The sequence below is a fragment of the Galeopterus variegatus genome, unplaced genomic scaffold (genome assembly GCF_000696425.1).
Source record: "Galeopterus variegatus unplaced genomic scaffold, G_variegatus-3.0.2 Scaffold555, whole genome shotgun sequence".
Classification (NCBI taxonomy): Eukaryota; Metazoa; Chordata; class Mammalia; order Dermoptera; family Cynocephalidae; genus Galeopterus; species Galeopterus variegatus.
Genome location: NW_007726666.1, coordinates 223,414 through 235,055, shown reverse-complemented (window position 1 = coordinate 235,055; position 11,642 = coordinate 223,414). Strand labels below are relative to the sequence as shown.

General features: G+C 37.6%; 1 long non-coding RNA gene across 1 annotated transcript in view; it reads left to right on the top strand.

Moving 5' to 3' along the window:
* Positions 1-8,524, top strand: part of LOC103588337 — a 10,328-nt gene extending 1,804 nt beyond the window's left edge. The window contains exons 2-3 of the long non-coding RNA XR_550304.1: positions 5,553-5,645; positions 8,170-8,524. This is a non-coding gene — a long non-coding RNA (uncharacterized LOC103588337). The remainder of the gene's footprint in view (positions 1-5,552; positions 5,646-8,169) is intronic.
* Positions 8,525-11,642: the final 3,118 nt, after the last annotated feature.

Below are 11,642 nucleotides of genomic sequence, written 5' to 3'. Positions count from 1 at the left end.
GAAGACCAAGAATATTTTGCTATTTGCCTACATTATTTATTATATTTTTCTGGAAACTTCTACTAGCTTATCCTTATGCCCTGTGTTCTCTTTACCCAACAGAGATACAAGGTGTTACTTATTTCAAAGTGATAATATCCCTTCGCATTGGTTCTGTTGTGCAATGGATCAAATGAACTATGAGTCTCACTGTGTGACTTAATAGAAGTTGTCCATAGAGCTGAAAAATACAACTGAGTATGTGTTTTTAGTTGGATTTCTATGGCACCACTGAATCAAATGTTGTGTTTACTTTTTCTACTTTCAAAAAATGCTGTTATTTATTTGCAATTGTCAAGAAACAACAAGCTTGGAAGTGGTAATTTTCACTCTGTCTGAAATATAATGTGGCAAGATGGGCCAAATTACTGAAAATCAATTAGTTTCTGTTGTAACAGAGCCATGTTTTAAAGTCTTGTTCTATCTCTGGTTACTAAAACTAATGTCTATTCCTCTCCAAAGGAATTCTTAGAAGAAAACCACCCGAAGATTTTTGTTTCTTTTTTTTTTTTTCTATAACAAAAGCCTGATAGGACCTAGGCACTTAATCCTTGTCAACTAAGACAGAGGCAGAAATAAATTTCTTCCTTAAATCACTTCCTGTCTTCTTGTACTTTTAATCCACATACCCTTGAAAGAGCAGTTAAAGTTTACTTTCTGAACCCTACAATTTCCAAATACCACAACTTCTATATCATACTATCTATGTCTTTTTATGTAAGATAAAGTCCATAATGCTTCCTAAGCATGTGGTTTCACAAAAGTCTGATCTACATCAAGAACTCTTGTTATCCCTTGATATAACATCAACTAACAAGTTCGGTTAGACAAATATATCTAGGCCCAAAGTTTTCATTATTCATAATGTTACTGTTCCATAGATTTACAGTCGCACATGGCCTTTCTGGGAAGAGAAACATCGTCCCCAAATTTCTCTTATTTTTCTTGTTTATATACTTTTTAAAGGGGAGGGCTTTTGTTTCAAAGATGTATTTTGGTGTCAGATAACTTCTTATATTACACCTAGAGAAAACCAAGAGATCTAAAAACAGGAGCAACAAATATATAATTTTAAGGATAAACAGCATTGATTACTGATTTCAGAATATTACTGATTCCGTTTTCCCCACTGTAGAACAGGGCAGCCATAATCAACAAAATCTTCAATTAACATTGAAGATTGCACTTGCACTTAATTTGCACTTAAAATAAAGCACAGATGTAGGAGAATTGTTTTAAAGAGTTGTTAAGCAACATAAAACTTGCAGTAAGCCAAGTTATAACTCCTGTGTTATCTAGGGCCTATAATTAATTTTTTTTTTTAATCAAAACACTTTTAAAAATAGTCTTGTGTGTTGAATTCCAGCATGGTGCTGCGTTTTGTAGAGAGATTTCTGTAAAATGCAAGTTTATTTATAGATTGCAAGTGACTCAAAGATGTTACAATATAAAAGAAAATGACACTCTAGAGTCTTTGTTCAGGGCTTTTTGGGGCTATCTTGGAATGCTCAATTCGCCCAGAGGATTGCTTTTAATCTTCTGAAGCAAAAGGAATTTCATAAATTAAAATTGTTGGCCAGATGGAATTTCCTGATTAATTTTTTAGTGTTTGGTACTAAACATAATAATAAAAAGGGGAGTTCTGAGAGTAAACCCAATTAACATTTCATAAAATTTATTGCTCTGAATGTGGTTTACCCTTTATTTTATAGTTTCCACCAACTATCTTCCTGAACAACCTGAATGTATCTTAAAATACTGAACTTCCCTCCCTCCTTACCTTCCATTCTGCCTTTTCTTTTTTGCTCGGCTCCCTTCTCCTTTTTATACTCTATTCATTGAGTCCTTACTAGGCTATAGACACTGTTCCAGGGCTTACTTTGTCATATTCTTTATGGACTTTGGTAGAAAGTTTGTGATAGTAAATCCTAGTGCCAGAATGGTGTCACTGTTGTTGTACAAGAGACTTTTGATTCAATCTCTAATCATAGATGAGCTTAACGTTGTATAAAACTAATCTTCATGATGTTGAAAGCAAAGCTGGACATTCTCCCTATATTTTCTTTTCCTATTTACCACTTTCCTATGGGAGTGGGATGTTTCCATTCATATTCAAGATGAATATATTCATTTGGATATGTGGGGATTGGAGAAACAAACCTTTGGAAAGAAAATTTGACCTACTAGACTATGAGATTTTTTGAGGTTGAGAACTGTATCTCTCATATTTTGATGTCCTTTTACTTCTCAGAACTATGCTAGCTGTACTGGCCACCATCTACCCACTGCTCCTGGGAACTAGTTCCCCATCTTCCCCTCTTCCTCCATCCACATGGTTATGTTAGGGATTGCCAAGCTGAGCTAGTACTCCGTGCCAGGGCTGGCTGCATAATTTGTGGGTCCAATGCAAAATTAAAATGCAGGATCCCTTGTTAAAAATTTATTAGGAATTTCTAGATGGCAGCAGCAGAGCATAAAGCCAAACATGGGACCCTTCTAAGCACAGGTCCCTGCGTGGCTTCACAGGTTGCATTCCCAGCTGTGCTCTTCCCCCATCCCCCCACCAGCCATGAATTTTTGGGTCCAGGGAAGGGATTATCTGACTCCAGTGAGACCAAAAAGAGTCCTTTCCAGTTGTGTAAAACTGAGGAAGTATCAACAATTTTGTTTCCAACCATATGAAGAAAACCAAAGATGAGCCAAACACATCCTTCCATCCTATCTCAGGATTCAGACATGCAGGGGGATTTTGCACATGCCACAAATATCATTTAATGTTCTGGTAGCTTACTAGTCTTCCTGCTGACCTGCAACTTACTGTCCACTAAGTTTGAGGCCCTGGAGGCTGGAACAGATGATCTCTTGAGCATTTTCCAACTCTGTAATTATGAGTCTTTAACCAGATTCTATAAGACTGACTTCATCTATAACCATGCGAGTGCAGGGATGAAGAGTGCTTCATTACTCATTTCTCTCAGCTGATGTTCATAGAACAGTCATTTGCTTAGACCTTGATAGCGTGTTGATCACCGAGACAAAACACACACACACAAACGTCCCTTTAAGGCTGACCATCAGCCAAGGCAACATTTTAACATTCCAGTTGCAAGGCAATTCTGAGTGCTTCCTTAGGCTAAAACCACTTGAGGTCTAAGCAAAGAAGACCTTATACTCCAGGGAACTTCTGTCTCCACAGTTTCAGTTTCTCTTTTTCCCAATAGTACAACTCCCAAGAATTTCTCAGAGTATTCATAAAATCCTGGTGAATGTATAAAGATTAGCTCCTGGCAGACCTCGTGATTGGCATTCTTCAGGGAGTTAGTTTTAAAGGACAACTTTAGGGGTGGGGTACAATAAATTCCCACGGACTAGGATCTGGGCTTCGGTATTTTCTGAGTTTTTTTTTTTATATTACCTTATTAGACTCCACAGGGAAAAAAACAAGGATAAGGGCCTTAGATGAAGTTTAAATTTAACAAGTGATTACTTACCAACTCGTACACAGAAACTTAGGGGAAACTTAGCTGGATTTATTGTGTTATCTCAACTGTTTTAAAATAGAAATGCGTATAGATTGAAATCTGTTCCAATGAGAAATGAATAAATCCTCAAATATACCTGAAATTTAGGGTCATAGATACAGATAGAGCAGCTTGTTCCAACATAATGGATTTATTGTGTTATCTCAACTGTTTTAAAATAGAAATGCGTATAGATTGAAATCTGTTCCAATGAGAAATGAATATATCCTCAAATATACCTGAAATTTAGGGTCATAGATACAGATAGAGCAGCTTGTTCCAACATAATATTTAAGCAAGTTATTGTTCCTAGGAAGATTTTTTTTTAAATGTCATCTCTCTGTCAATTTATAGATGAAGATGCTGGATCCCAGCATGGTGAGAACTCATTTTTTCACAGTACATATATCTAGAGCCATCCAGACCTCTTTTTCTCTAATCCTGGCTAGGGTATGTCCAGAGCCCTGCGTCTGTGCCCTGTCTTAGAGGTGGAAATTGATAGGTATCATAATGATGACTTGCTCTTACGTTAATATTTTTTGTTCTTTCAATTGAATACAATTTAGCTTTTTTATCTCCTAAGTAAAAACTGGCTAAAGTGAGACTCATAGAACTGAAAGTGAGAGCAAGCCTGCAAAGGCAGTCCCTAAGCGAAGGCTCTTCCACAAATGTCCAGAAGATTATGTCCATATGTCTTTCTGGAACTTTTGCCAAGATACTCACAGGATCAAAATTACTTCTTCGTGGCCATTATGCAGTGTCACATCTTACAGAGCCAAAGGAATAAATTCCAGACATGCAGAACACACATCCCTCCAACCTCTCTCAGGCAGGCTGTCAACTCCGCAGCATTAATGCACAAATCAAAAAGGGCAGCCAGAGCCTTGAGGCTTTTCCTGCCAGCCTTTTCCTTGCTGTCTGCCTTCCTCATGCAGTGGAGTGAAAGCCTTCAGCCAGGCTCTTGCCCTCCATATTGCCTTCACCCATGCAGGCACCCCAGGAGAGGAAAAAAATAGGGGCAAGAGGAGGAACCGAAAACAGAGGGAAGAGATTTTGTCAGACAATGAAGGAGGAAAGAGTTATATATTCAGGAACCCTCTAGTAGAGGACCTTTTACAAAAATGTCACTTGTGCTGCCTGTCCCTTAACTGGCCAGAAAAACATGCTCCAAATGCTCACTCCTCTTTATCCTCAATATTCCTTTCCTTCTCTTCCGTATGGTCTGTCCTCCACAGCTGAATGCCTCTGAGTGTTTTCATCCTTAGAAACAGTATGATTCCTGTCAAACCACAGTTTAAACTTTTCAGAAAAGCTCTTGAGCTTTCATTTCCGTAACCAAGATCAGCAATCTGTCATGTACAGTGGCATTTCCAACTGACTGCTAGAAATCTCCACCTGGAAGCACTGCCAGCACCTTGAAATGAACACAGCCGCCATCTCAGCATCTTCCTTCCTGAATGTAATGTTGTTTCCCTGGACTTTTTTTCTATTAATGACAAATCACTCTCTCAGTCGTTCTGACTACAAACACTGAGATTATATCTGATTCTTGCCTTGCCTGTACTGTCACATGTGTTTGGTGATCACCAGGTTTCTAGCATGGGTGAATAAGTGGGGGTGATGCCTTCATAGAAAAATAAGCAGGTGTGTGGGAGAGGATACAAAGTGCAGCTTTAGACACACTGAATTTGAGATGTCAGTGAGATGTCTAAGTGGATGTGTAATGCAGGGCTAGTGGAAAAGACCAGTCTGAAAACCGAGAAGTCTGTACTGTGAATATAAATTTGGGAGTCATCAGAAGATAAGTGGTTGATAAGACCATGAGACTAATGAAGTTCCCCAGGGTGGAGGGCGGTAGTGTATAGTATGATTAAAACATTTTTGGTATATTTGGTTATTTTTTTAGTCCTGAGAACAAAAGGGAGGTTTCTGGATTAGAGAAAATGTTATCATATTCACATAGGTTCCCTATGTCCTATTCTCCTATTTCAGGGTGATGTGATGAAAGCCAGATGTCACCCTGCATGTGCAAAGGGGTTTGGGCATTATAGAAGAGGAACTCCAAAACTATGAATCTGGGAACTGGTAACAAAGATTTTTTCATATGTTTTCCTCTAGACATTTTAGGTTTTACATTTTGGTCTGTGATACATATTAATTTTTTTTTTCCTTTTTGTCTTTTTTCGTGACCGGCAACGGATCGCAACCCTCAGTGTTGCGCCCGTACCGGACCGGGACCGGCAACGGGATCGCAACCCTCGGCATTGCGCCCACACCTCACTCAGCCAGTGAGCAGGAACCGGTCTGTATGTGGGATCCGAACCCTCGGCGGGAGTGCCGCCGCGCTCCCAAGCGGCGCACTGTAGCAGTGTGCCACTGAGCCGGCCCCAATATATGGTGTGAGCTATAGATCAAATTTGTTTTCTTAAAAAAGATATTCAATTGTTCCAGCAACATTTGAAGAAAAGACTTTCCTATTTCCACTGAACTGCTTTTGCACCATTGTAAAAAAATCAGTTGTGCATGTATGTGTGTATCTATTTCTGGACCATTTAATTCCATTGATTTATATGTCTATCTTTACACCAATACAATACTATGTTAATTATTATAGCTTTATAATAAACCTTGAAATTGGCTAGTGTTAGTTCTCCAACTTTGTTCTTTCTCAAAGCTGTTTTGAATATTCTAGGTCCTTTGCATTTCCATATACATTTTAGAATCAGCTTGTTAATTTCTACAAAAAAAGTTACTGGGATTTTAATTGAGATAGAATTGAGATTAATTTGACTAGAACTGAAATCTTAACAATATTGAGTCTTAATTAATTAATTTATATTTTTAAATCTAGTCCTTCTTTAATTTCTCTCAGCAGTGTTTTGCAGTTTTTAGTATACATGGTGAATAATTTTGTCAGATTTATTCCCAAGTGTTCTATTTTTGGTGCCATTGTGAATGGCATTGTTTTAAAATTTTAATTTCTGATCATTTGTCACGAGTATATAAAAATGTAATTGATTTTTGCATATTAATTTGCATTCTATAACCTTTCTACAATCACTTATTAGTTCTATTAGCTTTTTCGTAGATTCCATCAGATTTTCTACATGGACAATCATGTAGTCTGCAGAAAAAATAAGTTTTACTTATTCCCTTTAAATCTAGATGCATTTTTTTCCCTTGCCCTATTGCACTGAATAGAACCTCTAGGACAAGGTTAAATAGAAATGGTGAAAATGTACCTTCCTGCTTTGTTCTTAATCTTTTTTTTATGTATATTTACCCATATAGTGCCACTTTCTGCATTCCTTATTCCTTTGTGTATATGCACATTTCCACCTGTTATTTTCTTTTGGCCTAAAGGACTTCCTTTAATATTTCTTGTAGTGCAGGTCTGCTGCTGATAAATTATTGCAGCATTTGTATGTAAAAAAAATATTTTTTATTTTGACTTAATTATTAGATTACTTTTTTGGCTGGGTGTAGGGTTCTAGATTGACAGTTGTTCATTTTTTCTTTCCTTTACTTTATAGATGTTGCTCCAGTGTCTTCTCACTTCCACTGTTTCTGACAAGAAACCTCTTATAACCCTTATCCTTGTTCTGCATATAACATGTCTCTTTTCTCTGGCTGCTTTGAAGATTTCCTCTTTATCACTTGCTTTGAGCAATTTTATTTGATGTGCCTTGTACTTGAGATTTGTTTAGCTTTTAAATATGTGGCTTTATACATTTCATCAAATATGGACATTTTTGGTTATTTCTTCAAATATTTTTTCTGGCTGTCTTCCCTTCCCACCTTTTAGGGACTCCAATATTATATGCTAGGATTCTTAAAGTTATCCCACAGCTTAATGAGGCTCTTTTTATTTTTTAAATTTCTGTGTATTTTTATTTTGTTAGTTCTATTAATACATCTTCAAGTTCATATGTGTGTGTGTGTGTGTGTGTGTATTTTTTTTAATGTCTCATCTACCATGAGTCCAATACAGCATTTTAAAAATTTCAGACATGCCTTTAACATTGAGGTCTGTGAAGGAGGGAACATTATGTGTATTTTTTTTAATGTCTCATCTACCATGAGTCCAATCCAGCATTTTAAAAATTTCAGACATGCCTTTAACATTGAGGTCTGTGAAGGAGGGAACATTATTCATCAGGTGGACATTTAGGGTCCTAAAGATGTTTTCCAACTAGGTATTTGGCAATTCCTCTCTTTGTATTTGCTGACCCTCCCTTTTTCAATCTTAATTTTTATTCACATTATACATAGATGGTTTAATAATAAGCTAGGTAGATCCTCAAGGTGTATCTATTAGAATTAGTTTCAGCTACATTTAACAGAAACCCAAAATACCAGTGTCTTAAATATATAAGGCTTACTCTCTCATGGTAAAGCTGTTTAGTGCTGATCAGCTCAGGGATTGTTTGGCAGTTCCTGAAGATATTAGATATTGGAACCATAGCCTCCTTCTACCTTTCCTGCTTCTCTGTCCTTAGTCACAATAAGCTTCAGCTACTCCTGTTGGCATTCCAGGCAGCAGGAAGAAGAAAAGGGGAAGGACAAGAAGCCATGTCAATCAATAACTTCTGCTTCCATCTCATGCCAGAATGAAGTCCCAGTGCCATATATAGCTGCGACGGTGACTGAGAAGCATGACCTTTCATCCGAGCGTACTGCTGTACTGAGTAAAGTTGGAATTTTATTGTCAAGGACAAAGGGAAGAATGGTGGACAACAACTTTCTGTCACAGGTTCTAAGAAGAATTATATCCCCCGAGCCATCTACTTCCTCACCCTGATTCCCTCTCCCGAGAGGCAACTATTTTCAACTCTTAACTGTTTTCCCTAGGTTTTGTTTTCATACTCAGACAACAACAACACTGTTCTGCTAATTCATTATGTCCTTGTTTTAAATGATATTTATTTATTTTACTATCGGAAATGAGGATTTTATCTCTCTTGTACCCTGATGCCCGTACTCCCACTTCCCTTCACCCATTCTTCCAATATAATTATGTCATAATTTTGTTCTCTCAATACTCAATGTTTATGTTGTTATGAAAATGTTAATATTATTCAAAGCTGAGTCATGTAAAATGTTGCAATTACATATCCTTTAAAATTTCAAAAATTTTTTTCACTGAATTATTTTTTCATTTGCTTAGTTTTATATGTCTTTAATTTATTCCTAAACTTTTAATTTAAGTGTAAATTGCAGTCAAACATATCTTTGTCTATCAATCTCATCTTTGTTTTAAAAACATCTCCTAGAACGCTCTGTTCCTATTGTGCCCTCCTTGTCCTGATACACAGCTGTCCTCCCGAGCAGTCCTATCATCACTTTCCCGGGGATTCCCTTCACTCCTGGCATTTGTTGGGTCTCCTACTTCCTTGTCACCATCTGATGTCTTCTTTCTTGGTTTATTCTCTTGTTTTGGTAAGGCACATTCTTTAGTATCTTCCTGAGAAAGGACACATTGGTAGTAAATATTTTTGAGTTGTATATCTGAAATCTTTATTCTAGCTTCATTCTTGATTGATAATTTGGATGGGTTTAGAATTCTAGGTTGGAAATAATTTCCCCCACACATTTTTTTTTCTTTTTCTCCTAGATTTTTTAAGCCATTGTTCCATTCTCATTTAGTATCACTGTTTACAAGTACTTTGCCATTTTGCTTCCCAGTGCTTTTATGTCACCTGTTTTGTATTGTTTTTTTCCTCTTTGGATGCTTTTAGGTTCTTTTCTTTATACCTAATGTTTTGAAATTTCATAACAATGTTTCTTTATGTGTATCTTTTTTCACTTAGTGAGTTGGGCATTCCATTGAACAATTCAATCTGAAAATTTATATCTTTTAGTTCTGGAAAAAAAATTGAATTAGTCTTCTGGTAATTCCTTCCTGTCTGTTCTCTTTCCGGAGCTCCTACTATTCAGATGTTGAGCCTCCTAGACTGATCTTCTTCTCTCTCAATATCTTTATTATTGTGGGTTTATGCTCTGTTTTATGCATTTTCTGTCATTTTTACATAATTTCAAAAAGAAGTAATCCCTAACCCGAGGCACATGTGTCCAGTCCTCTGTATTTAACTGGGACCCACTGATCTCTTTTCAGATATCTTTATTGCAGGTAAGGAAGCTATTGCAGAAATCCATATGGCCTCTCTGAGATGGGTGCCAGATTTTCTTTTTTTGGTCTGATTCTCCCACCTATCAAACTTTCCTTCAGGCTGTTTGCACAAAGTAGAAACAAAAGCAAGTAAATGAAAGTAGAGCAGGACCAGGTGCAAGCCCCTGGGGCCCATTATTCACCCTCTCTGTTGTAAGGTTTACTCATTTCAGAAATGACAGATAATAATGCCCACCTTTTATAGCTCAGGGTTATTGTGATGAACAAACGAGGGCATGTAAGTAAACATTGGAAAGATATATAGTGGCATATGAATGTGAAAGATTATAATTCTCAGAAAGTATTATAGAAACTCCTAACGAATGCTCAGTTAGAACTTGGGGTTTTGGACCAAGGAAAACAAAATAATGCAAGGATCAGGTAAGACAGTAGCAAGATCCATGGAAAGGAAGGACATAGAGGAAGCTCTGGCAATTGATGGAACAAAGGCCTTTGAGACAGTCAGACAGACAGACAGCCAGGATTCATACCCCGATTTCAGGACTCGTTGGGCCATCATAATTGTCCTTGCCGGCAGAATGAAGAAAATAGTACCTACCTTGTAGTGCTGCTATAAGAAACAGCCTTAGAGATAAAAGTGAATATAAAGCCCCTGGCATGTAGCTGCCTTCAAAAAATAGTTGCAACTATCAGTGTTTAGGTTTGCTGGCTCTGGAGCCAGGCTGTCTGGGTCTGTATCCTCCTACCATTTGAGTTGAGTTTCTTGAGGGCAAATTACTCAACCTCTCTGTGCCTGTTTCCTCATCTGTAATATGGGATAGTAACAGTAGCCACCTCATAGGGTGTTTATGAATATTAAATATATTAGTCAATGGAAAAATGTCCAGAATGGAGCCCTGGCATGTAATCATCATTCAATAAATATTAGCTAATATTATTGTTATTAGCTGCTAAACAGCAAAACTGTTTCAACCATGCATTGATTCATTATTTGGAGTCTAAATAAAGTTGCAATTTAATTTGTGTGCTATCTTAGTGCATTTGAGCCACTATAATAAAATATCTGGGTAATTTATAAACAACAGAAATTTATTGCTCACAGTTCTGGAAGGTGGAAGTCCAAGATCACATTGGCCCATTTCTCATGGATGGCACCTTCTATGTGTCCTCACATCGTGGAAGGGACAAACAAGCTCCCTCAGGCCTCTTTTATAAGGGCACTAATCCCATTCATGAGGGCTCCACCCTCATATTGTAATCACTTCCTAATATCATCACCTTGGGAGTTAGGTTTCAACATGTGGATTTTGGTGGGACATAAACATACAGACTACAGTGTGTGCTAAAATAAATTTTCACACAATAAATTAAAAGAGATGACTTGTCCTGACACCAGGTGGTTCATCATTTAAAGGACCTCCAGCCCTGTGTTCCTGGTCCCATAGTTCTTAAGCCAGGGGTGGCTGCAGTGAAAACATTTGAAGACATTCTAATGTCAAGGCTCTGGGCCAAGTCTGATTCCAACCCTGAAAAGTGAAAGCCCTAAACTGGTAAACTACAAGGGAAGAAGGATGATTTTCTCCTAATCACCCTTCCAGACTTCATGGACATCCCTGAATGGCTTCAGACACCATGGGCTTTCCACTTGATACAAACACTCAGAACTTATAGAACTTATTGAACTTTGCCCTCTTGACTTCAAATATCCCAATACCAGCTACCTGCCTAAACCAATGAGTAGATGGATTGTGGAGAACTTCTCAGTTGCTCAGCAGCCCTGACTCTACCCCAGCTTGCCTTTGACTCTAAGCTGCCTCTGCCCTGGGACTTTCAGCTTCATTCCCTGGTGTAGTTTCAATTATAGGGATGGCAGCACTGCCCAAGCACTCAGTGAATATTTGTTGAATAAATAACTAATCAGTGGAGGAGGAGGTAAGATAGTGAATATGTCT